The sequence below is a fragment of the Eleutherodactylus coqui genome, chromosome 8 (assembly GCF_035609145.1).
Source record: "Eleutherodactylus coqui strain aEleCoq1 chromosome 8, aEleCoq1.hap1, whole genome shotgun sequence".
In the NCBI taxonomy this organism is placed as follows: Eukaryota; Metazoa; Chordata; class Amphibia; order Anura; family Eleutherodactylidae; genus Eleutherodactylus; species Eleutherodactylus coqui.
In genome coordinates, this window is record NC_089844.1 from 119,591,649 (window position 1) to 119,616,863 (window position 25,215).

General features: G+C 43.6%; 1 protein-coding gene across 3 annotated transcripts in view; it reads right to left on the bottom strand.

Annotated features, from left to right (window-relative positions):
• Positions 1 to 25,215, bottom strand: part of ELFN1 (extracellular leucine rich repeat and fibronectin type III domain containing 1) — a 189,044-nt gene that overhangs the window by 106,995 nt on the left and 56,834 nt on the right. For all 3 annotated transcript variants that reach the window (XM_066576317.1, XM_066576314.1, XM_066576315.1), the window contains exon 2: positions 20,845 to 20,940. The gene's annotated coding sequence lies outside the window, so the exon portion shown is untranslated. The remainder of the gene's footprint in view (positions 1 to 20,844; positions 20,941 to 25,215) is intronic.

Genomic DNA, 25,215 nt, shown 5'->3' on the forward strand with positions numbered 1-25,215 from the left:
TAAGCTAATCTCCACACTTATAGCTAGAATCTTCACCTTCTATTATATTGCCTAGAAACACTTCCTTAATTTGCCTTTTCTCCGACTGCATTGCAGTTTTAGGCTGTTCCTCCCCATTGGCAATTTTCCTTGTTGGATGGATCCATTTTTATCTACAGCATGTTGTAAATCTCCATATGGGTACATAAGGCCAAGTGTCTAATCTATGCTAATGGAATGAGAAAAACATATAGGAAAGAATGGATCTATCACTGGCAATTAAAGGAATGGTGGAGGGTCCAAGATGCCAAAGTTACAAGGAAGAGCTGCCATGGTTAATCCATATACGATGCGCTCCATTTAACCCTTTACCAACTGTCTACAACCGAGGAACAGTCTCAGTCTTATCGCTATCTGGAATCTCAACCTTTTATGCATTTGGACATGTTTTTTTTTTTACAATTTCTATTATAGTTATCCATAATATAATTTTTTTTCCCAAATAAGTGCCTTGTTTAATCTAAACTCTTTATACTAACAACCCAATGAGAATTGCTTTTTACCAACAATAAGGTGCAGTTACTACTGACCCCCAACTGCTTCACTATGGGCACTATAATTCTGTGTTCTGCTATCGTTGCCTACAGGTATCTGAATGTAAGGGTTCATTTACATGGGCATATTGTCTGTCCGTGTGCTGTTTGGATTTTTTAGTGACTGACTAGGGCTGCTTTCATATCTGCGTCGGGGTACCAATTTCCTGCTCATTCGGGGAGCAGAGAGAAGGGGAATCACCTGGCTGACCGGGTCTGTCTTATGAGAACTCCTTTGCCTATAATGGGATTTGTTCGGTTTTGGCTCAGCTGTCTGGCATTTTACCAGAAGAAGAAGTGCTGCATGTTGTGTCAGGTCTGCGACGGAAACCTCCCAACGGAGGTTCTAGCGCAGATGTGGACACGGGACGTAGGACAACACACAGCCCTATTCAAGTAAATTGGCGTATTCAAACAAGTATTTTATATGCAGATCAATGTTATGCATAACGCGAACAAGAATCGCAACGAAGACCAAAATCGCCCATGAAAGTCTGTTGGAGCCTAATACATCTTACCGGGAGACAGGGAAAGCAAAAAAGTTACATCAATTGGGCCTTCTTGCTTTTGTTTTTTACACGGGCAAAAAACAGGTGACACACAGATGGCATATAGACATAAAAATGCACATATGCAACAAAAACACATGCAAAATGCACATACACATGCAGTGAAATAAGTGGCACACGGCTATGTGAACCAGCCCTTAGGCCACTCACACAGCCATTGCGTTCCGAAAGCGATGCCTGAAATCGCTGCATTTTACCACGATCCCGAGCTGTGTTCTTGTACAACATTTTGTCAGCGCTTTTAAATGCATTCCATCATTGTGATGGGTGATGGGGGGCTTTAAAAATGCAAAAACAATGATAGATTAAACAGACAGCGCTCAAGCGCAGGTCTGAGAAGCCCCACTAAAATCAATGGGAGCGTTGTACAATAGTTAGCGAGGCACTCGGGACGCCCCACCAATCACTGTAAAAAGCAGTGCGTGTGTGCGTGGCCTTAGGCCTCATGTCCACGGGGAAAATAAGGTCCGCGGACATGAGGGTTGAAATTAGAATAAACTCACCTGCTGTGGACCATGCGTGTCTTCCCTTCTTCGCGGCCGGATCTTCTTTCTTGGGCCCGGCGGATGTGCTCGGCACCCCGGCTGTGTGCCGTGCGCATGTGCTGGGCACATCCGCCGGGCCCAAGAAAGAAGATCCGGCCGCGAAGAAGGGAAGACACGCATGGTCCACAGCAGGTGAGTTTATTCTGATTTTAGGTCTCCTGCGGATCCGGACGGCTTCCATAGGCTTCAATAGAAGCCTGCGGGAGCCGTCTGCACGGGAGACACGCACGAAAATGGAGCATGTCCATTTATTTTCCCGCACGTGGATCCGCGCCTGACGGGAAAAATGACATCTGCAGGTATTTAAGTACCTGCTGGTGTCTAATGCATCCCTATGCGGGAAAAACGCTGCGGATTTAAAATAAACATTTCCCAGTGGACATGAGGCCTTAGGCTAACTACACATGGGCGAGGGTGATATCGCCCCCCCTATCCATGGGAAATCCCCGAGGATATGAGGCGTTTTCATGTGAAAACAATGGGTGATGCGAAGGAACGCACAAAATAGGACATACCGCGATTTGATTCCTGTATCACTGTGCCATGTGGGAAAAACAATTGCTCATGTGTATAATATTTGTACATCTCACAATGCATAAATCTTGCGCGGTCTTCTCGCCTGTGTGAAGCCAGCCCTAGGGTTGTATTTTGATCATATTAAGATAATTTGCAATAGGTTTATCAGAAGTATCACTTACCAATTATGAAGGAAGGAGGAAGATCAAGCTGGAGGGTTTAATGATATGAATTGAATTTGTACCAGAATGGTGAATCGTGACAATTACCAATTACGACAAATGCTGTTCATACGCCCCATTCGGGCATTTGGACATCATGCAAAGAAGTGTCCTCTTCAGCCATTTTCGGGGAACTCAGCATGACCCTGTATTACATGGTTGTCCATTCATTTAAATGGGTGCCATAAAATGCTCAATTTCCCCTCCAGTGGCGCAGTATGAGGAATATGCAGCCATGGTAGGATCCTAGCAATCACCGCTGATTGTCAGTTTTAGCTGTTGGACCCATGGCGATCAGCTGATTGCTAGCAGGTCTTCAGTTATGGTGCACTGTTACAGCTTGTTTACAGCACTAAGTCCCGGGCAGCACCTGCACAGGTACCGCCCAGCAATTGTCAGGAAAATTTGAGTGCTAGCTGCTGCCACTAGCACTAATGTAATAGTGCGCTTAGAGAAGCAGTTGTAAAAACAGAATAACTAAAGGCCCATTTATACGCAACGATTATCGCTCAAAATTCGCTCAAACTATGGCTTTTGAGTGATAATTGTTGGGTGTACATGTTACCATTGTTTACTCTTTGGTGAGCATAAAATGCATCATTCGGCTGGAGAGAGATATTAGGGACCACACGCTGTGTTCTCCACAGGAGCACTGATTACATTGTTTTCAGCTGAAAGCCCCATCACAGAACAAAGGGGCTGTATGCAGATAACAGACTACCTGCATGTAAATGAGCCACCAGCTCCTGGAGGCTCATTTACATGCAAATTAAGGTAATAAGTTACTAATGGAAATTAGTGCCAATTAGCAGCTTATGAAAAACCTTCGCTAAAACTCATTCTCCGTATCTTTTGAATGAATTTTGAGCGACCATCTTTGCGTGTTAATGGACCGTTAGGGTTCCTATGTCCTCCATTCTGATCAGTTAATAGACCCCTGTCTAGATATAGGGTTGGGTTCACATACTGTAGACATGGTGAAATTTTTTCATTGTTTTCAGAAACTGCTACAAAATCAAATTGTACAATTTTGGAAAACTGCGACTAAAAAGGCAATTCGTCTGTAATATAATAACCCAGCTTTAGGGCTTTTTCACACGATCGTGAACGTTTTTACGTTCGCACTTCTGTGCCGTAAATTTGCATGAATGGACGATTATCCGCAATCAAGTCCCGGGCTTAATTAGCATTTTCTCATCCATTCACATATTTTTTAGTGCAAAAATACCCACTGTATTGCACCCCGGAAAGCCCTTACTTGGCATAAATCCTCGGAATACCTTCAAATGCCTACATAGAGGCACTTGTAAGCTTTTCGCAGTGTTGGACGGTGCTAAAATGCTTCCCCCTCCCTTTTTCTCTCCAGCTCCCATAGGAGTTTATGGGAGCCGGCGCCGTATATCAGTCAAAAGATAGAACCAGAACTATCTTTTTCCCCACCGTATAATCACCGGCGCGTATTTCGGTCGCGTATGTTCCATTTTTTCCAATGTTTTTACGTGCCGTATATTTGCTGGTGTGAATGAATGCATTGGAAACCAATGCCTCAGATATATAGGTCGGGTGTGAAAACACGGCGTATATACACTTGTGTGAAACAAGCCTTCTACTTTAGATGTTGCATTTTTCCAACCCTAAGTCTATATATTGATAATGTTGGAATTCTTACCATCCAATGAACCATGCAGCGATTCTGCACATCCTTCTAATAATACCCACACAGTCCTGCTAGGAATTAATCATCCCTAACACTGCCTACCTGCTTTAACTGATATCCTACATGCCCTTCATGTGACCAGAAACAAAAGTGTGGTTTCACAGTCTTGTTGCACTAATTAAGTTCTGCAGAGCCTTAAGTCTATGGGACATTTGCACGCACGTTACGAAGCAAAAGGTTGATTTCTATTATTCCATCCAAACTCTGTTTCTGCAGCTTGACGTGAATTTAATGAAGCGTGAGTTTCAGCAGGGATTGAGTTAGTTCAGAGTATTACAAAAAGGACAAACTATATGAGGAAAGCATTCCCATTTACTTCATCAGTAAAATGTCACGCAGGAGGGAGAGACTGCTCGGCAAACCTCACATATGAAGCGACATACCAAGAGACACAGATTTGTGTGGCATTTTTAATTCGCCCTTGTGGGGCCACATATTTGGAAAGAGCACATTTGCATTTTAAGGATTGATATGAAAAATGAATACACATTAATCTTGCTAAGTCCCTGCAGAAAAAAAAGCACTTATCTGTTTTTGCATTGAGTTTTCCTTCTAATGCATTTAAAAAGCCTCATACTTGGTTTGTAGGCTGTCCTGTATTCAAATTTCTGGCTGTAGGGAGGGACATGACTGAGCTGCATATAGGCCATATGATGAAGGAACACAATGTCACTGTCCTGAGAAGAGGCCAGAGTACTCACCTTCAAACAGCTTGGGGAGTGGACCCCACCGATCAAATATTGATGACCTATCCTGAGGACAAATCATAATATTTTAGCCCCAGAAAACTCCTTTAAAAATGCACAACGTCAAGATGAGCTGACAAACTCCTACAATTTCCTACATTTGAGAAACTTAGCTCTGCTACATCTGTACATGTTTCCATCATAGTCATTGACTAGACATTTTCTAAAGTATTTTCCTTGACTCAACAAGCTAGAAACATAAAAGACTAAGCACTAACCATCTAATATGCTTCCAGAGAAATAGCAGGAAGAACAAGCAGATGCCAGAACCAGACAACTGCATCGGAGCCGTAGGACCGTCCCTCTGTCCCCGCCATGCACCCTCACCAAGTGTTCGTTCTTTCCAGCTTTGCATTCTCAGCATCTGTCCCGCTGCATTTAGTCCATAAATTCTCTTTCCTCTTGCACAGTACATAAAAAATCAATCTAATTATACAGGGAACATTAATTACAGCTGAAAGACCATTGAAAAGGATTGATTTTAAGGAAAGGAGTGCTGGTGCCTGGCTCCCGCTACCGAGCAACTGAATCATCAGCTTTAATGGGGCTGGGGTAAGAAGCCAAATTCATCATGGAGATGATACTGTATGCGTTCGATGGCGTTGGGGATAGAGGATGATATTTCCATTTCGTACCTAGTACAAGCAGAGGAATTGCTTCCGGGGTGCAGGGGTAAGCAGTTAAGGTACAGTAGCACCTTATGTCCAAGACCCCTCTGCCACCATCATTAAATGTCACATAGAGTATAGGGGCCTTGTTACAGATTTTGCATTGGGGTCCAGGAGCTTCAAGTAACACCCTTAGGGCTCCTTCACATGGGCGTATCTGCGCATGTAAAATTTACGTGCACAATATGCAGAGAATAGAACCCATTGATGTCAACAGGTTGGTACGTATTTCCTCAAGAAATGCACATGCAAAAAACAGGACCTGCTCTATTTTTGTGTGCAGTTGAGCGCCAAAGATCCCCATAGAAGTCTATGGGAGGCACCCAATGCACGTATAGGTGTACTGCACAATTCCATTAAAAAAATCACATCTGGAATTAATTAGGCTAAATAGCCATATAAGACGACAAAGTGTCAGCTCTACGTACAAAATATGCTTTATTTCCTATATAAACAGGACATCCCACAGCGCAGAAGACGCGTGTCTACCGACAGGCATTGCACAGGTGCAAAGTATTGCAGAGGAACCACTTACACACCTACCATGTATTGGGGGAGTGGCTGCACCTGTGCAATGCTCCTCCATATAGCAATTTGTCTGTCTGTATGCTGGGGGATGTGGTTCTACACCTGTACGTGTATATTGTATCAGTAAATCAGTAAGTACCCTGTTTCCCTGAAAATAAGACATACCCTGCAAATAAGACATAGCAGTATGGCCCAGCTAAGTAAATAAGTACTGAGCTGGGCATACCTAATGGTAAACTGCACTGGCTATATGGCTATCTGCTATATGCCATTGTTGACCAAAAGTTGCATTCATAGCGTTGGTATATCTATTGGGGGCCAGAGATTAAAGGGCTCACTATGGTCCCTGAAAGAGTCCAACAACCCCTCCAACAATAAGGGGGGTTTCCAAAAATAAAAAGATAGAAGCCCCCGGTTGAAAAATAATTCATTTTTAAGGCCTCTATCATTTTTTGCTATTCCAATGTTTGAAGACATGCTATGCCTAATGAAGTCATGTGATCACAGAATGGACAAAATATCACCCATCCCTGATTTGCTGTCATGGTCATGCGATGCAACGTTTATACGGATAACATGCCATTGCAATAATAATGTGTGGTCAAATGGCAATCCTATCATGTCATGAACCTGAGAGTCCTGATAATTCATCTTCTCATTGGCTTTAATACATATATAAAGAAGTGGCATGGTCAAAATGGAGTCCTCTGTGCTGTATTGTTAGAATCCATTTGTCATGCTCCACCCCTGAGGCCCTGCACAGTGCTTAAAGGGGTTGTCCAGTAAGTTTTTTTTTCCTAAACCCTTGCAATATTTTAGAGGGCTTTTCTGGGACTAAATTATTGATCGTATGGGTCCACTGCTTGGGATTCCCATGGATCAGCTCATTGGAGAGGCCTCTTCTCAAGCATGCGATGTCACATAGCCAAAGAGCAGCTCAATGCCATTAAAGTGAATGGGATTGTGCTGCTATACTTGACACAGCTTTTAAACAATGTACCACACTGTACCTGGAATGGATTAAATCACCCGAGTAGCGCTGTCACTTCAATCAGCTGATTGTCGGAGAACCCTGCAGATCTGATATAGATGCCCTATTTTGAGGATAGCTCAATAGTTTAGTCCTGGAAATCCCCTTTAAAGATAAAGTACCCAATGCTCATTCGGTCAAGGTTCCCTGCTGCTCCAGTCCCTATTAGTCTCTGTTCACTTCAATCACTGGCCCCAGCAGTACTAAAGCAGAGGACCGGTGGGGATCGAAGCAGCAGGGGCCTTAATGAGGGTGTTTTCTGTGCATTTACTATTGATGGCCTATCCTCAGGATGGGTCATCAACGGATGACACTTGAGATCCCAGCCAATCAGCTGATTGCCTGGCTGCTGTTAGTCTTCTAGGGCAAGACATCTGCATTGGTTGTTTGGGCTGGAAGTGTAATGAGTGACTTTGCTCCCAATGGAATTAAAGGGAGCAATGCCTTCCATCAACTTTCCGCCTCCTCATTGCGGTCAGAGACGGAAGTATAATACGAAGCATTGCTCTCATTAATTTCAGTGGGAGTGAAGTTGTCCATTACACTTCTGGCCCTGACCACCATTGTGGACATCCGGCCCCCGCTGTACTGACCACAGCCAGAGAGTTAGCTGACTGTCAGGGATCCTGAATAGTGGATCCCCATTGATCAACTATTGATGACCAATCCTGGGGATAGGTGATCAATAGTAAATGCCTGGAATGCCCCTTTAAAAGAGTGAGTAAAGGTTGCTTTATCGTTTTAACACATTGCAAGGGTTTAGAAAAAAATTCACTAGACAGGAGTTTTCCTTTAATGAGTAATTTTTTTCATTATTTGTCTTGTAAGCAAGGGCGGAAAAGAAAATTGGATTTTTCAATACTCTAGAAAAAACATTTGCAGCGGAGAACTTTTATTTAAAGAAACCTTGTTTATTGGTCTTTCGCTATTAAAAAATCTATGGTCTATTGACAAGCAAAACTCTCTCCACCTCTACGCTGGAGTCAGTCCAAGATTTGCTACAAGAATGGGCTTTGTTTGGTAAAATATACATTTTTCTTTTTTTTTGGAACAACATGCTGAAAATAAATGACTTTTGTGCCAAGTGCTGGCCTGCGATTACTTTCATAAACCTATATTACAGTTTAGTGTGGGCTTACGGACCGGCGCTCTGAGCTCACACTTGATGCAATTTACCTGGCACAAAGAGAGTCATTTACTAACAAGTCAAGCAGAAATTCCCTCCTGGTGGGAAAAACTGATATGAAATGCAAATGGTTCACATAATAGATTGACCACCTACATGGAGAGAACAAAATGTCTAATGTGTTTGAAGATGGCAGTGCACAAATAACATACATCATGACTATACCCAATGCTGTAAAACAGTGTTCCCCAACTCCAGTCCTCAGGGACCGCCAACAGGTCATGTTTTCAGGATTTCCTCAGTGTTGCACAGGTGATGTAATTATTGTCGGTGCCTCAGACATTGTCACAGGTGTTCTTACCATAGGATATCCTGAAAACATGACCTGTTGGTGGTCCCTGAGGACTGGAGTTGGGGACCCCTGCTGTAAAACATACTGATGAGCTAAAACAGGCATCATGCACGAGGATCCATTACCAAACTGTCAGTATCTGCTAGGAACTTATGAACATTTTTGTCATGGTTTCTTTAAGAGTCCTCAAGAAAAAGTTGTGCCATGCTCCATCCTATTGGAGGAGTTCTTGTACAGGGTGGGGCACTGAAAAGTAGGCTGGTACCACAGTCTTATGAAAACCGTCTAAAAGAATATATGTCTTTAAAAACTGGCCAAAAAACCAATCACAGCGCAGCTTTCATTTTACCTCAGCAGTATAAGAAATGAAAGGTGCACTGTGATTGGTTGCTATGGCCAACACAGATTTTCTTTTAGACAGCTTTCATAAGACTGTGGTGCTGGTCTACTTTTCCGTAGCCTACTCGGTAAAAGCACCCACAGGATCCTTGAGACATTGTATCCTCTCCGAGAACCAATGCTTTTAGTAGAGAATAAGGTGTCTATGGGACCATAATACAGGCCCGTAGGGATTCCTGTGCCATCACATTCCTCCTTTCAAATCTACACCAATTACAACCAACCATCCTTTTCTCTTTAATGGCATTGTCTTTTGCTTATTTTTGGATTTCTTTTCACCAGCTTTGTCGGCTTGGAGCTTTCTCTCCCAACTCCTGTAATACATGCAAGCTCGGCCCAGTCAAGCATACGCATGCGATGAGAAGAAAAAGCTGTTAACAGACACCTCTGGCAGTGGCAGGGGAGGATGTAGAAGGCCAGACCGTGGAGGGGTAGGTGGCAATAATGGCTGCGGCTCCTTTGCTCCCGCTTACAAACGGCAGCTGCTTACAGTGTAAAAATAAGATCTTAGTTTTGGCAAGCTGGTGGACACCCGTAAGGTCGGGCAGGGTAAGATGGTGGTTTTTCAAGTTCATGACGCCAGTCCGTATACATGCTGAAACCTGTGCCGGACAAAAAGTAAAAGGGAAAAATGAAATAAAAGGGAAATTGTCTTTTCTCCCTGAAGTGTAGTGTGGTACCTCAGTGCAGATGTTTCAATGGTGGGAAGGGACTCCAGGGCAGGTTGAACAGTAAAACAATAGAATGTTTTATTTGCAGAGAGAGATCTTCACTTAGTGCAGCTTGCATTACATTTCCTAGAGGCAGATGATTATAATGAAATACAAAGATCACTTTTTCATACATTTAGGAGATAATGATTGGAATACACCTCTGTCCACATTGATTTATACTGTAGCCTTGCTCTCTGGTTTTGACTATAAAGACTTTCTTCACTCTCTCTCTTTCTGCCTTTCTGTGCTTTCAACATAAACTGGCTTTTGTACTCATACTTTTTCCTCCTTCCCACCACACCGGTCTCTCTGTTCTTGCTTCTTTCTTAGGCTTACTCCTTCTATAGACTCTCACTCTTCTCTCCCCTAAGCTCCACCCCCTCTCCTTTTATCTGTGTACTGTAGACCAACCCATGAAGAAGGCTTATCCTCCAATCACAGGCTCTCTCTCTATTCCTGATACCTGACTAACCACTTCCCCCAAGCCATTGCTAGGTGATAGAAGACCCAATGAGAATAGGGGACCTGTCAGTAAATAGGGCAAATAGGAGAATTGAAAAGCAGAATTTGAGTGCAAAACATAACTTTTAGCACTTAAAGCCATACACACATTTAGCTATGAAGTGACCACATAGGTTCTGTAGTGTACCTAATCCAGGACACTACACGGACTGGCCATTGAATCTACTGGGAAAAATCCTCATGGGCCAGTTGGGTCCTGGGGATGGCTCAGGGACAGAAATTTTTTTTTATTTGGCTGCAGAGGTTAAAAAAAACACACACATAGTCACTTGTGTCTCTCCTTCCGGCTCCCGGCCTCTGTAGTCCATGGATCCCAAACTGACTTCCACATACATTGATAGCATGATCGCTATGTCCAGTCCAACTGTGAGACCAAGGACTGAACATAGCGATCAGGTGATTTCTCTGCTTGGAAGTCAGTGTGGGACCTGTATCACCTGTGGGGGCACCATAACTGTGTAGGGGGCACTAAGGCCTCATGTCCACGGGGAAAATCGGGCCCGCTACGGATTCTACATGTAGAATCTGCAGCGGGTCCCTCCTGCCCCGCGGACATGAGCGCTGAAAATACAAATAAATGACAATAAACTCACCTCCCATCCGCTCCGTTTCTTCTCTTCGCGGCGGCGTCATCTTCTCTCGTCGCGGCCGGATCTTCATTCTTCGGCTTGGCGGATGTGCACGATGACGTCGGTGACGTGCCCCGCGCATGCGCCGGGCCGAAGCAAAATGATCCGGCCGCGGCTGAGAGAGGATGGCGCGGCGCCGAAGAGAAGAACTGGAGCGGGTAAGTAAAATGTGATTTTTGTGTCCCGCGGATCCGGACGGCTTCCATAGGCTTCAATAGAAGCCCGCGGGAGCCGTCCCCGCGGGAGACCCGCATGAAAATGGAGCATGGTCCAGATTTTTTCATGCTCCATTTTTTTTTAAATCACTTTTATTGACGATCCGCGGGTATTTATCTACCCGCGGGTGGTCAATGCATCCCTATGGGGTGCGGATCCGCGCGCGGGAGAAGAGTTAAAATCCTCTGCGGATTTTAATTCTTCTTTTCCCCGTGGACATGAGGCCTAAAGGTTTCAGTGTGTGGAGGCTACAGGAAACACAAAAAAGGGATAGTAGTGCTATACGGGTCACATGGCATTATTACTATCTAGGGCACTATGCATGGGGAGATTGTGCCGAAGGCACATGGCTGGAAAATTGAGGAGTCAAAGATGTATGTGTGTCAAATTCTGCAGAGACAAGTTGTGACCAGGAGAAGTCATGATGGCTGTCTGAGCCAGATGGAGAAAAGAGTGATTACTGGAGGTAACTGTACTGTAATCACTTTTATGGTCACTTTTATGGTCTAAAGAGCGCCTGTGTACTGGCACTGTGAACTGGTGTCTTCCACTGTATGGTCACTGTATGGCCATTACCGCGAGAGCCCAGCTTCCAGTCATCATAGAGCCCTCGCTATGATTATGCGGGCATGAGACCAATGGCATAAATATCCATCATGGAGGCTTAAGACAAGCCAGTTTATGATGTTCGTTTCTGTAGTGGAGGCTTAACAGTTTAAAAATAGGTAGTACATTCATGAATATCTCCAATTCCAACATATTCTGTACTTCTTAGAAAATCTGCTGCAGCAAGCTACGAATGCTGCATAGGCTTCTGCCCTCCTACAGTCAACATTAACCATGCCTACTTGTGTTTTCCCCACTTACTGCTGGTTTGGCTCCAGCTACAGTACGGGGCCACTTTTGGGAACAAAAGTAGTCCTGGAAAAAAAATTACAATCTGCCCCTGGGCAGCACCTTACTGTACCCCTTAAGAACAAAAACATCAAACAGTTGAAATCATTATTTTTCCCAACATCTTCAACTGGGAGAGTCAGGAGGCCCCTATATAAATTAGATGATTGGCTGGTCCCATTTAAATCATTGGGCTGTGTCAATTTATACCTAATGTATTTGTCCAGCCTTCGATAACTTGTAGAGGGGCTTTACTGCAGCCCATAACTGATTCAGTTTTCGCCTGCACTTTTGCTTTACTTTTCCAAAGTAATAGATGATGACAGTAAGTGAAGATAATTGGCGCTGGTGCTATGATCCAGACACCAGGATGTGTCGGAGGGAGATAATAAAAACAGTTCATTGGGATAGCAAATTTACAACCCGTTTCGGAATGGGAGCCATCTCTTTGTTAAAAAATGCGAAACGCGTTGTAAATTCATTATCTCAATTAAGAGTTTTTATTAGCCCCCTTGGATACATTATTGGATATGAATCTCGGCAGCAGTTGTATACAGCTCTCCACTGACTTCTTCAGCTGCAATCAAGGTTCTTACCGACCCGAGTGGTGATATTTGGGATTGGGATGCAGGCAGCTGATACATTAAAAACCTAACCTAGAGTTGTGGATACTAAAATAATGCAACTGCTTAATTGTATACATCTTAAAGGAGCCCCACTGTACTTGGATGACTGATAGTTTTGCATTCATGGGATTACTGTGATGCTGAACTCTAGGATTTGCCTGACTATTAGATTCCTACAGTAACTTTAGAACTTTAAAACTTGATATTTTCAGTCTTTTCAAGCACATTTTGTGTCTATTATGACCCAACGTGTAAATCTAATATTGAATATTCACATTTCATTAACAATGGCGATTATCTGAATATTTAATATATATTCGAAATAGTGAAAGATTGGCAGTAGATAAGAAGAACCGTAATTAGGTGTATTAGAGTTAGCTCAAAATTATCAAAATGGATAGGAACAAAAGACTTATGTGGAAGGCAATCTCGTGGGTGATGGAAGCATTGAAATCACAACATCAATCAGATCCTCCCACTTAAAAGGCCTGCGGAAAAGAGTCCCAGCGCTGGGCTTCCCACATAACTTCATGCAGTGCAAGACGCGGGTACCGATAAAATCCCATTGTTAAATATGAAATATGCTGCGTACTTACATTTCAGAGAAAGGAAATCATAGCAAAGGTTAAAGCTAAGTACCAGCATGGTGCATCATGTATTAGATGTGTATGAAATTATAGATAATTTGAAGAACATCTAGTGTAGAAGTTGAAAATTATCGAAATTACTATAGCCTACACTAAGCCTCATGTACACAGCTGAAGAATGAACATGAGCCTGTTTGGTAACACATGAAGTCCATATGTTACCTATACTGCAGAGCCATAGACACTATGTGCCACCAAGTGGTGCCTCTGTATGGCTGTATACATGGCCGACCTTAGCTACATGCGACCTGCGTGGTTGCAAAAGCCACAAGCTTGTATATGGGGAAGGGGGATCACAGGCCATATAGGATGGGGCCAAGAGTCGCCCTTGGATCTGCTCAGGCAGATGATCTTTGTGGCAGTGCCTGGTGGAGCTACATGAATCATCCTCCTGGCTCTTGCTCTTTCCCTATGATGTTCCATCAGTGTCCACACAACATGATTGTTTAGTTCTGCTACTGTATTTATGTTATCAGCTTGGTTCTGGGGCTGTATTTATGTTATGAGCTTGGTTATGGGCTGTAATTTATATTATGAGCTGGTTCTGGTATTGTATCAATATAGTGTTTGGTTCTGGTGTTGTATTATTTATGTTATGAGCTTCTGGTACAGTATTCACTGAGTTATTCTGGTGTGGGTATGCTGCTATCTGGCTGCTTTCTGCACAAGCCGAATATAGGCAGGCTGCCTTTTCTTATGACAGGGGTGCACCAAAAAATAATTCTGCACAGAGCACCATCTAATGTAAGGTTAATACTGGTTGCATAATACAGGGATATTCTTCCGTAGAAGCAATATAGTATATATAGTCCTAGAGAGATATAGTATGAGCACATAGTCGAGTGCTGTATTATGGTTTGTTGTAATATGCCAAGGTACATGAGCCCTTAACCAGTGGGAGATCTCACAAATATTCCAATGTGGTTCTCAGCGCCCATTATCCGCAAATGTCCATAAAAACGAATGACCTGTTTGGGCAAATACGTTGCAAAATTCATTGCAGAAATCCAAGGCTGACCCTTGGATTTTTGCAATGCATTTGTAGTTTGACATATGAATTAATTAGTTTTGTCATGAATTCTGATTTGCTGATTTGTAGTTTGACATGATGCACATCAGTACGCGGCTTTAACCCCATTCAAAAGGGCTAATCCGCATGTCGCCAACCGTCCGACATTTTGTATGTAGAATCCACATATCAATTTTTATGCCTCGTTATGAGGATTTGAAATCCGTACCGTAGGAACTAAGATGCAAATTCCCATTGAAAACAATGGGAGATGGAATACAGTTTTCATATGGATTTTTAGCACAGAATACAGGCTGAAATCTGAGCGAAATTTCCACCATGTGAACATGACCTAATGGACCCCCCAGTGCTCCCTAAGGATGTCCGGCAATACATTTAGGCCGCTTTTACACGGGCGATTTTTTATTTATTTTTTTTCATCAGATTTTTGTGAGCCAAAACCAAGAGTGGATCATACAGAGAGAAAGTGTAATGGAAAGATTTGCATTTCTTCCGTATTTTGGACCCACTCCTGGTTTTGGCTCACAAATAGAGATGAGCGAGCATACTCGCTAAGGACAATTACTCGATCGAGCATTGTCCTTAGCAAGTAGCTCCCCGCTCGGCAGAGAAGGTTCAGTTGCCGACGCGGGGTGAGAGGTGAGTTGCGGCAGTGAGCAGGAGGGAGCGGGAGGGGGGGGAAGAGATCTCCCCTCCGTTCCTCCCCGCTCCCCGCCGGCAGCCGAATCGTTGCTCCCAAGCGGGCAGGTACTTGCTAAGGGCAATGCTCGATCGAGTAATTGCCTTTAGCGAGTATGTTCGCTCATCTCTACTCACAAACAAATGATGAAAAAATTGCCCGTGTGAAGGAGGCCTTACTCTGTATGAAAGTGTCTCAAAGGATCATAAAAGTGGTTGTTCAACTTGCTTCAAGAAGGAGAATACAGATCCATGTTATGAATCTTTATTTTCCTCACACAAGTCAATGGAGTCTCATTATGGATCCATATTTTTACACTACCCCATCTCATGCTGACATCAGTTTACTCTCACACCCCAGAAACATAATGATTGATAAACTAGCCCTGCTATGAGTATGTTCAGGGTAAGCTATAGATTTGAGCGTCCCGGGATACTTTTCTGCATCGCCATAAACTGTAATTCTGTGCTTCTGCTCATTATTTCCAGCAGCGACAAGCTACGATCAGAGAGACTATTTATTTAGTACAAGCAATCCAGACTAGAGATGAGCGAGCACACTCGTTAAGGACAATTACTCGAGCGAATATTGTCCTTAGCGAGTACCTGCCTGCTCGGAAGAAAAGATTCGGGTGCTGGCAAGGGTGAGCGGTGAGTTACGGGAGTGAGCAGGGGGGAGAGAGGGAGAGATCTCCCCTCCGTTCCCCCCTGCTCTCCCCCGTCGCTCCCCACCCCGCGCCGGCACCCGAATCTTTTCTTCCGTGCGGGCAGGTACTCGCTAAGGACAATATTCGCTCGAGTAATTGTTCTTAGCGAGTATGCTCGCTCATCTCTAGTCCAGACCCGATGGGGCTCCCCTGTCCCTAATAACATCAGATATTCTCTGTGGCATACTTAATACTAACACCTGATACACTTCAGCTGGTATTTCCCTTTATTCATCCTGCAAACGTCAAAGATGTCATATTTCCTGACCCCATGTTCCAGTTCATCCCAGAGAAGCTCAGTAGGGTTCACGCTGGACTTTGTGCAGACCAGTCCAATCATAGAACATCCATATCCTCAAACCAATGTAAAACAGTGTTGGATTTGTTTTAATGTTTCTTGCCACTATAACCAACGGACCGAGACCATGCCATGTAAAACAACCCAGACCATAACAGAACCTCTGCCGTACTTAACTGTTGGCACAACACTCAGGTAAAAGGCATTCCCCAGGCATCCTCTACACCCGGGTACCTCCATCTCATCTAAAGATGGAATAGCATGAGTCGTCACTCCATAGAGACTTCTTCCACTTCTCAACTGACCTGAGATCACCTGACTAAATAGGGTTTTCTAAAGTTGACAATCCCTTTAACATTCAGGGCCCTTGCACATCAAACACTGATGCCATTGTGCACAAAACATTAAAAATTGCTAAGGCCAGGTTCCTATGTACCCTGCCATCTGACATTATTTCCTTCCCAATATCGGGATCAGTGGTAGTTTCAGCAGTTGGACCCCCAGCAATATCCACTGGATAGGCGATAACCCAATTGGAATACTCCTTTAACTTAATAGCAGCAAATGAGGCTGAACTGTATTACCACACACAGCTATCCATAGCTACCATCCCTCCAAAGTTGCAATTAAAAGTCCACTCCAGTGAAAACACATTTTTCCATGGCTGCCCCCCTCACTTGATTGCCTGTCACACTCTAGAGATCTCCTCAATATATTGCAGCCACTTCGAGTGCAGCCTCCTAACTAATGCTTGTCAGGTGGCATATTGACATTGAGCTTTTTTTGGTTTCACTTTCGCATCAAACCCATGATGCATCAGCACAGCATTAACCATTTCTGCCTGCTGGGGACATCATTACCTTCTATATTCAGCTAAATAATCTACAGACCATAGGTATGCAGTCCGGAGAATGAGCTGTGATCTCCTCTATTATAACTATGCGACAGGAGCCTCTAATTACCATAAGCAACTGTGACAGGAGTATATGTGCCCCCCTCTAGGTAGTTACTGTGGAAGGATTCATGTAATAGCTTCACACAGACCGAGAAACTGACTTGTTTCATACCACATAAGCCAAAGTAAATCTAAACTGGTCAGGATTGAGATCACATAACCACGCGAGGAGAAAAAGGCCAGGAGTTTCAGATAAAATGAATAACTAACCAAGATAACAGTAGCACACGTGTATTATATCTAAACACACATATAGAATTCTATACCTATATAATATATATAGGTATATATATATATTGGTTCTAGCTACATAATGAATGAAAGAAATCACTGGAGTGGCTCTTTAAAGGATCTGCCTGAGACTAAAAATAATAATTCTACCTTTTTTTCTACTTTATTTTTCCAGAGAGATCACCCCCCTGTCCATAGGCTAACTCTGGTATTGCACTACACCTCTATTCCCTTGAATGGACTTAAGCTGCAGTACCAGGCACAACCTGTGAATACAAGGGGCGCTATTTCTGTAACAATCCACACACTTCTTTGCTGAATGAATAAACACACTGATTATTATCAACAGGCTACATCGCCTTGATTAGCATTTCAGATATAAAGAATAACACCTACAATAAAACTGCATTTTTACAAATAGCCTCCATAAATTTGACACACGCAAACAAAGCATTTCCCCTAAGCAGACATGTTTTATGTTTAATCAGTTATATGTGGAAATGGCGCTATACCAAGTTAATCTTTACAGAGTGAATCTTTATATTCCTATAAAGCGAACGGCAGCCATTAATTTAAATATCTCGGCTACTAAAATAGACAGGTAGAAAAAAAAAAGTTTCTTTTTATAGATTCTGTTTGCGGTTTCTACAATTCATGTTTAAAACCTCTAAAAAGTAAATTTTATAGTATGCCAGTCCATTAAAACGCTATTTCAATCTGCCAGGAATGTTTTACTGTAACCCATTTGCTAAGGTTAAAAAGACGTTCTAATTGAAATTTGCGATCCGGTCTACTGTCATAGACTCTAGTACAGAGAAAAACTCTCTAATGAAGCACTGGAATATAATGGACTCTGCTGTATTGTGCTCCGTAGAGACACGATGGATAGGTAGAGAGAACACTGTGGTGGCCACGTAGGATGACCAAAAACCCCGGCTCAGGACCAACTGGGGGAACAACGGTACAAAAGACCAAACAGCAAATGCTATACTGGAATTTCCCCCTCCAGTCACTGGACAAAGTTTTGGGACTAGAAGCTCACTGTAACAATTTTCCTGGATCATGTGATGATATTATAGGGACACACATAGAGATGAGGAGGCCTGATATTAACCCTCTCCAATCCACTGTCTGACGTCTGAAGACATTATGATTTAAGGCTGTACAGCTCCGATGTTGGAAGACGTCCGACGGGGTTCTCTTACTGTATATTGCGAGCCTCTCTGCTGTCGGAGTCTATCCAACATGTCACCTCATGCAGTACTGGCTGTAACCAGCAGAAAGCGCCGTTGTATACTGGCGAAAAAGAGTAAGCCCCCTAGGAAAACCAGGATACAAATTGGATTGGAAAGGGTTAAAATAGGAAACACCTTCTACTGATAGTTAAAGTGGACCTCTCAGCTCCGCTGACATGATTCTTCTTGTAAATACTTGTATTCCTCCTAAAATAACAATTCTGGAGCATCTAGTTTTTAGCACTCTGCATTGTGCAATTTCTCTATTATTCTTCCTGGCAATGTATAATAAGTTGACAACTTGGTTACCCCTTGCCTTTTACAATGAACTGGAGTCGGCAGAGAGTAGCTTGAGTGATCACACCAATCCTGTCCTTGTCACGGTGGTTGCTACTCTGCCCAGAAATGGCGGCTCGTGCAGTTAGCAGATTGCAAAAGGGCCCTCGTTGGGGCAACCGGAAGTTAGGGTATGTCTGATGTGTCTCAGTGCAGTGACATCTGACCCAATCTGGCCAAAAAGGCAACAGAGCGTGGTAGTAAAGGGACAAACCAGGACATACTGCAATCAGGACAGGCAGTAATCAGGCAAGATGTACTCAGAAAACTCAGAATTTAAGAAAGTGGGGTTAAGGGAACATTCACATGGGGTGGAAATGCTGCAGATTTTCCTCAGTGGAAAATTCTGTTGCAAATTCTACAGCATTTCCGTATCTAAAACAAAGTCAAACTCTGCACAGTGTTTCTCTACTAATTATTTGCGCTATCAGTGCAGCCTTTAACCCGGTACCTGGCAGCCTCTACTGAGGGTAGTGCCGCTGGTCAGGGGATGTGGAACTGGCATTACCTGACTAGAGGCGCTGTGCTCACTACAGCTGCCTGGTGAAAGGCTGTGTTGATAATATGAAGAATTGGGAGGTAAGGGGAGCACTGTATCTGCCGAAATCAGCTGCAAATACGAAACTGATTTTGACTCCGTTTCAGATGCGGAAATGCTGCAGATTTTGCATTGGAATTTTCCACTGCGGAAATTCCGCCCCGTGTGAACATACCCCAGGCAAGGGTCAAAACTGGGCAGCAAGCTGAATTCTGGAGCACCTTTACTTTGAACACTACAAAAAAAAAACACTTTTGTACAGCGCTCCACTAGAATGGAATATAGTTTCCAGATGAACTTAGAAATGAGACAAAATCTGGCGAGCTTACCCGATGTCTGGTGGGTTCACTAGGGAAACCTCCACCAGCACCTTGAAATCCCGGTCAGTTGGACAATCTGCAGGTATCCTCAGAAAACCATCCGTATCCTGCTAAACCAGGAGAGCCGCGGAGATGTATATGCCGATGTCATCCATAGAAAAATAATTTAAAAAGCCCTCTGCGATAATTTTAATGATCATTTCTCTAACTGGTGGTTTTACCCATTCCCGTCTACAGAGGAGTTACAATGGGGTTATTATGCTATTATCTAAATATGAGAGTGGCTCTCTCATGCTGCCATTTTTTATTTTTTAGAGATCAAAGGTTTTAGCTGGGCGGTGACGTCACCATGTCTATGCAGAACGCATGCCTAGCTCCATCCTTGGATTAGCATTACACTGCATTCCAGGGCATGCATTAAGTGCATACCCTCCCATCCTGGCCTGGTAACCCGGTAAAGGTGACGTCAGCACTTCAGCTGAACAGCTGGCAGCAACCACCAATGTAAGTGTATTTGAATTATATAAATATATGTGATGATATGTTGTACCTTTATGCTTGAAAAAGTTGAGTGAGTGCGTCGAAACGCGTTGCACATATAGACTTTGTATGGTTATGTCTTTTGAAATAAATGGAGTAATGTCCACATAATTATTGGGTCCTTTGACTGTCCAAACGAGCACAGAGGGATTTTTCAATTTTTACTCTATGGATGACTTTGAACACTAGGAGCCTTTTGCTCAGGCAGGGAAGAGCCAGGAAAGGCTGGGGACAGGAAAGCTGGGTGTGCAGGCTGAGCGCATGCCTCCTGAAGGCAAAAGAGGCATCTGGAAGAACGAGGCAGCGTCTGCTATGCAGAAGACCTGGGGGATGCTGGCGAATGCCGGGACAAGAGGGAAGATGAGAGGAGGCTCCGCCGGCTGCAGTCGATGGGCGTAACACTTGCTCAATAACCTGGGGTTATTCACCCCTACTTTAAAAACATGGAGTAGCATGGCAACTTTTACTGCATCTTCTACAGAAGTGTGCATACAGCTTATAAACTCTACCACACTGTATATAACAGAGATCAAACTCTGCTCTTGTCTCCTAGTTCTCAGCGACATATGTCAGTTATCAGCCTCAGATTGGATGAGTTTCGGATGGTTAAAGCATATAGAAAGATCTTACTTATTTCCATCTTCTACCCCTTCTAATGGCTGCCTTAATAAGGGGACATTTGGCTATGATGTCGAGAGTTTAAAAACTTTAATTGCAAATAAATGATTGAAAAATTGTACCTGAGTCCGTTTTATGGATGTGCGGTAAACTGTTGGAAGAGAAGTGAACTTTCACAAGAATTTTGCAAGTTGTGGTGACATTTTCCGTTTTCTTTGCTGAAACGACATGAAAAGCATCAATGAAGTTTTTCCATAAATGTATCTACAGAAATAATTTTAGCAGTTCTTGCCTACAGCTTTCTCACTAATCTTTATTTCTCATTAAAACAATAATCCCCCTTTTGAAGCCACTTTTCAGTCAGTACAAAAATGGCAATCCTCTAATATGTATTGTTCTATCGCTTAGAACTTGAATCCCTCCCATTTGCACTGCAGAACCATTAGGAGAATGGTAGCCTGTATCCTATTATTGGACCATAGACATACACTAATAAAATAGGCTTTGTTGAGAAGTAGAGAAAAAGCTAAAACGCTTTTCTCATTTCCTGCAGGTTATTATTAGGACCAGTAGAGTACATAGAAAGTAGGACCCACAGCAAACATCTATACAGGCCCCCTAATTATGGTGCCAGGTTCTGCCACCCAAACCAGAAGAGTCTGATATTTATAACCCCATCCAAAATTTTCCCATGATCTCCATCCCCTTGTTTTCTAATAATGCAACTTCTCTGAGAGAAGTCCAACACAGGTTCTTGTCAGGCAATATCAAAGGGGATAGGACCAAATGGGCCCCGTCTCCAAGAGCCCAATCATAATAGCCTAAAGGTTTAAGTCTATGGTGTATACACGCTGAGAGCTCTTTCCCATGAGTGTACTTCAGCTGTCCGCTTTCACGGCCGGAATCCAATGCATCAGATCACATGGGCGTATTCCTGAGATATAAAAGCGCCCGGCCGGCCAATATAGCGCCACGTGTTTTTATATCGGGCCCAAAACATAGTCCTGGAACTATCTTTTGGGCCGGAATACATCGGCTGCTGCATGGCATCCTATGGGAGCCCATGACAGCGGCCGGAGTTGGGAGAGAGTTTAGCAGCATGGCTGCTAAACTCTCGCCCTCTGCTCTCCTCCCCCCGTGCAGGCTCACCTCTGCTCTCCTCCCCACTGGCTCTTTGCAATGGGAGGAGGTGGAGGCGGAGCTAAGCTCCCACCCTCTCCCTGCCCCTTATTCATAGCCATCAATGAGAGTAGGCAGGACGGGCCGATGCTTAGCCCCGCCCCCTCCCATTGTAAAGAACGAGCAGGAAGGAGAGCAGAGGTGAGCCTGCGATGGGGAGGGAGGTCAAAGGGGCGACGGCATGGTAGTCTCAGCATATATGCGGCGGGCCCCATGCGGTCTGAATGGGCGCACAAACGTTTGATTTGTGCACCCGTTCACCAGTTTTATCTCTCCCAACGTAGCGTATATTGGCCGGCCATGAAAACGGCCTGCCGATATACGCTTGTGGAAAGCAGCCCTTAAAGGAGTTTTCTAGAAGTAAAAAAAATATATAATGGGCAGGGAACGGGTGCAGTAAAAAATAAGCCATATTCACCTCCTTAAATGGCTTCCCAGTCCATCACAGAAGTCAGTTCCCCGCAGCTCCACTCCCAGAAGACACTGCAGCAGTCACATGCCATGCATCGTGTACGTGACCACTTAAGGACCGGTTGCACACAAAGATAATCGCTCAAAATTTGTCAGAAACTGACAGCTTTGAGCGATCATTTTGCATTAGCTACTAATAATATTAATTAGCTGCTAATGTCTATTAGCAGCTAATTAACACCATTTGCATGTTAATCAGCTGCCAGGAGATGTATTTACAGAACAGCAGGTGGTCTGTTCTTTAAATACATGTCCATTGTTCTGCTGTGGGGCTGCCAGCTAATAACTATGTTATCAGGGCTCCTCACAGAGAACTCAGCATGCCTTCCCTTTTATCAGGGATGATGGCTTTTGTGCTGAGCTGAACTCAGTGAAGGATGAAGAGTGCATGGTAAGTGCATGATGGGTACACATTTACACACCAAGATGATCACTCAAAAGTTTGGACGAATTTTGATTGATAATTGTTGTGTGTAAATAAGCCTTTAAGGCCCATTTAGACACAATGATTTTTGCTAAAAAATCTCTCAAAGCCATCTTTTGAGCGATAATCGTTGTGTCTAACTGCACGGACATCAAGCAGTTTTCGTTAAGCCGTCGCTGATCTTTCAGCATACTGAAAGATCAGCGATCAGTTATCAGGAATTGACAGCGGGATACAACTGGCACTATTGTTTAAGCTGTATCCCGCTCCCTGAAGATGGGCTGCGTATGAAGAATAGAGCAGTCCAGCTGTGTTCTTCATACCCCGCTCGGAGCGCTCAGCTGTATATCAGCCGGGCGCTCTGAGCAGAGAACAGTTGGATTGTTTGAGCGATCACCTTGCGCTAAAAGCACACAATGATTATTGCTCAATAAAACGTTGTGTCTAAACAAGCCCTTAGTCAATCCCAGGCTTCAGCCTTCACATGCCATTTATGGCGGTATCACTGGCCAAGTCTGTGATTAGCTGAGCAGTCTTATGTACAATGAATGGTACGTGACTGCCGCCCAGTACAGGGTATGAATACTTATGTCAATGCAAAATGTTAGTTTTTCATTTTTTGAAAAATTTACAAAGATTTCTGACATTCTGTTTTCACTTTATCATTATGAGGTATTGATTGCAGAATGATGGGGAGAAAAATCGACTTTTTTTTTCATTTGCATGAACATAAAATGAAAAAAAAGTGGGTTTTCTCATACATTACCACGGAGAGTTTACCAAGAATGGTGTGATTGAGGGAAAAGGTACAGCAAAAGGAGATCCTGTGCACATAAACAACTTGTTGATGTAAGGAATCAGAGGAGGGATGTCAAGTATGAGGGTGCATTCACACGAATGTATATCGGCTTGGTTTTCACGCCGAGCCGATATACGTCGTCCTCATGTGCAGGAGGGGGAGGCTGGAAGAGCCAGGAGCAGGAACTGAGCTCCCGCCCCCTCTCTGCCTCCTCTCCGCCCCTCTGCACTATTTGCAATGGGGAGAGGCGGGGCGGGGGCGGGGCTCATTCTCAGAACTTAGCCCTGCCTCCTTTCATTGCAAATTGTGCAGAGGGGTGGAGAGGAGGCAGAGAGGGGGCGGGAGCTCAGTTCCTGCTCCTGGCTCTTCCATCCTCCCCCCCTGTACATGAGGACGACGTATATCGGCTCGGCATGAAAACCGAGCCAATATACGTTCGTGTGAATGCAGCCTTACTCTGATGAACAGGCGGTTCAAAGTCCAGCAAGTTGCAGTCAAATGCAACACTGTGGTCCAACAAACGTGTCAGAACACACATTTCACTGCTCCTTACTACCGTAGTACAAATTACCTATAACAGCAGACGACTAGTTCCAATGCCAATACTGTCTAAGAGAAATAGAAAGGCAAGACTCCATTGGGCGAAAGAGCACAAAAATGGAATCACTGAGCAGACAAAAAATATTGCCTAATCACATGAATCTAGATTTCTGTTGCACCATACTGATCGGAGGGTCAGAATGAATCAATGAACCCTCTCTGTAAAGTGTCAACAATTCAGTCTGGTGGAGTGCGGTAATGATGTGCGGAATGTTTTCTTGCCCCTCCTGGGTTCTGCAATTCTTGTTGAAGGATGCTACCATAACTTGCTACTGTTCTGAAGGCCAAAGGAGGTTGAACGTGCTACTAGATGGTTGTCCCTAAAATGGCCATTCAGTGTACATGAATATATACTTTCACCATATACTCATGACTTCTAGAAGCTGTTGGCGGATGAGTTCAATTGTTGGATTAGATTTGGAGGTCTCCTTCAGTTATTTTGATGCACAATAGTTGAGATGTTATTTTTTAACTATATTTGGTTGATAAAGCAGAGATGTCAAATGGATAAACCTCAATCTCCGAGGCTTGCTTTTTCTTCCCTTTTCTTCCTTTTTCTCCTTGAAATATATTCGTATTATCTAAGAACCTGCAGATTGTCAGAGATGCTTCTGTGGATTTATCATATCCACCTTTAGATTTATTTCCATTTTCATTACTGATATATATTTCATTTGAAACCTTCCTCACAGCTGGGAACATATTTAGTTCCTGAGGATTATGGGCATTAAATTTCCCAGGTTTTCAGATTTGTAAGAGATCAGAATTTTGAAGTTGGCCCTAAAATCCTTATACATTTGCAGTGGATATGTCAAAACACTCTATTATTCATGTGCCAGGTTCAGACCAGGTTACACCTATCAGAAATAGTATTTTTCTTTGTAATAGAGTTATTCTATTCCCGGTGTCAATGCCGGTTGCATCACACTGGTTGCTCTTTTAACCAGAAAAAGGGCAGTTGAACTCCCAACCAGTTAATGGAATATTCTGGGCCAAACTGAAACACCCTGTTATGCCTTG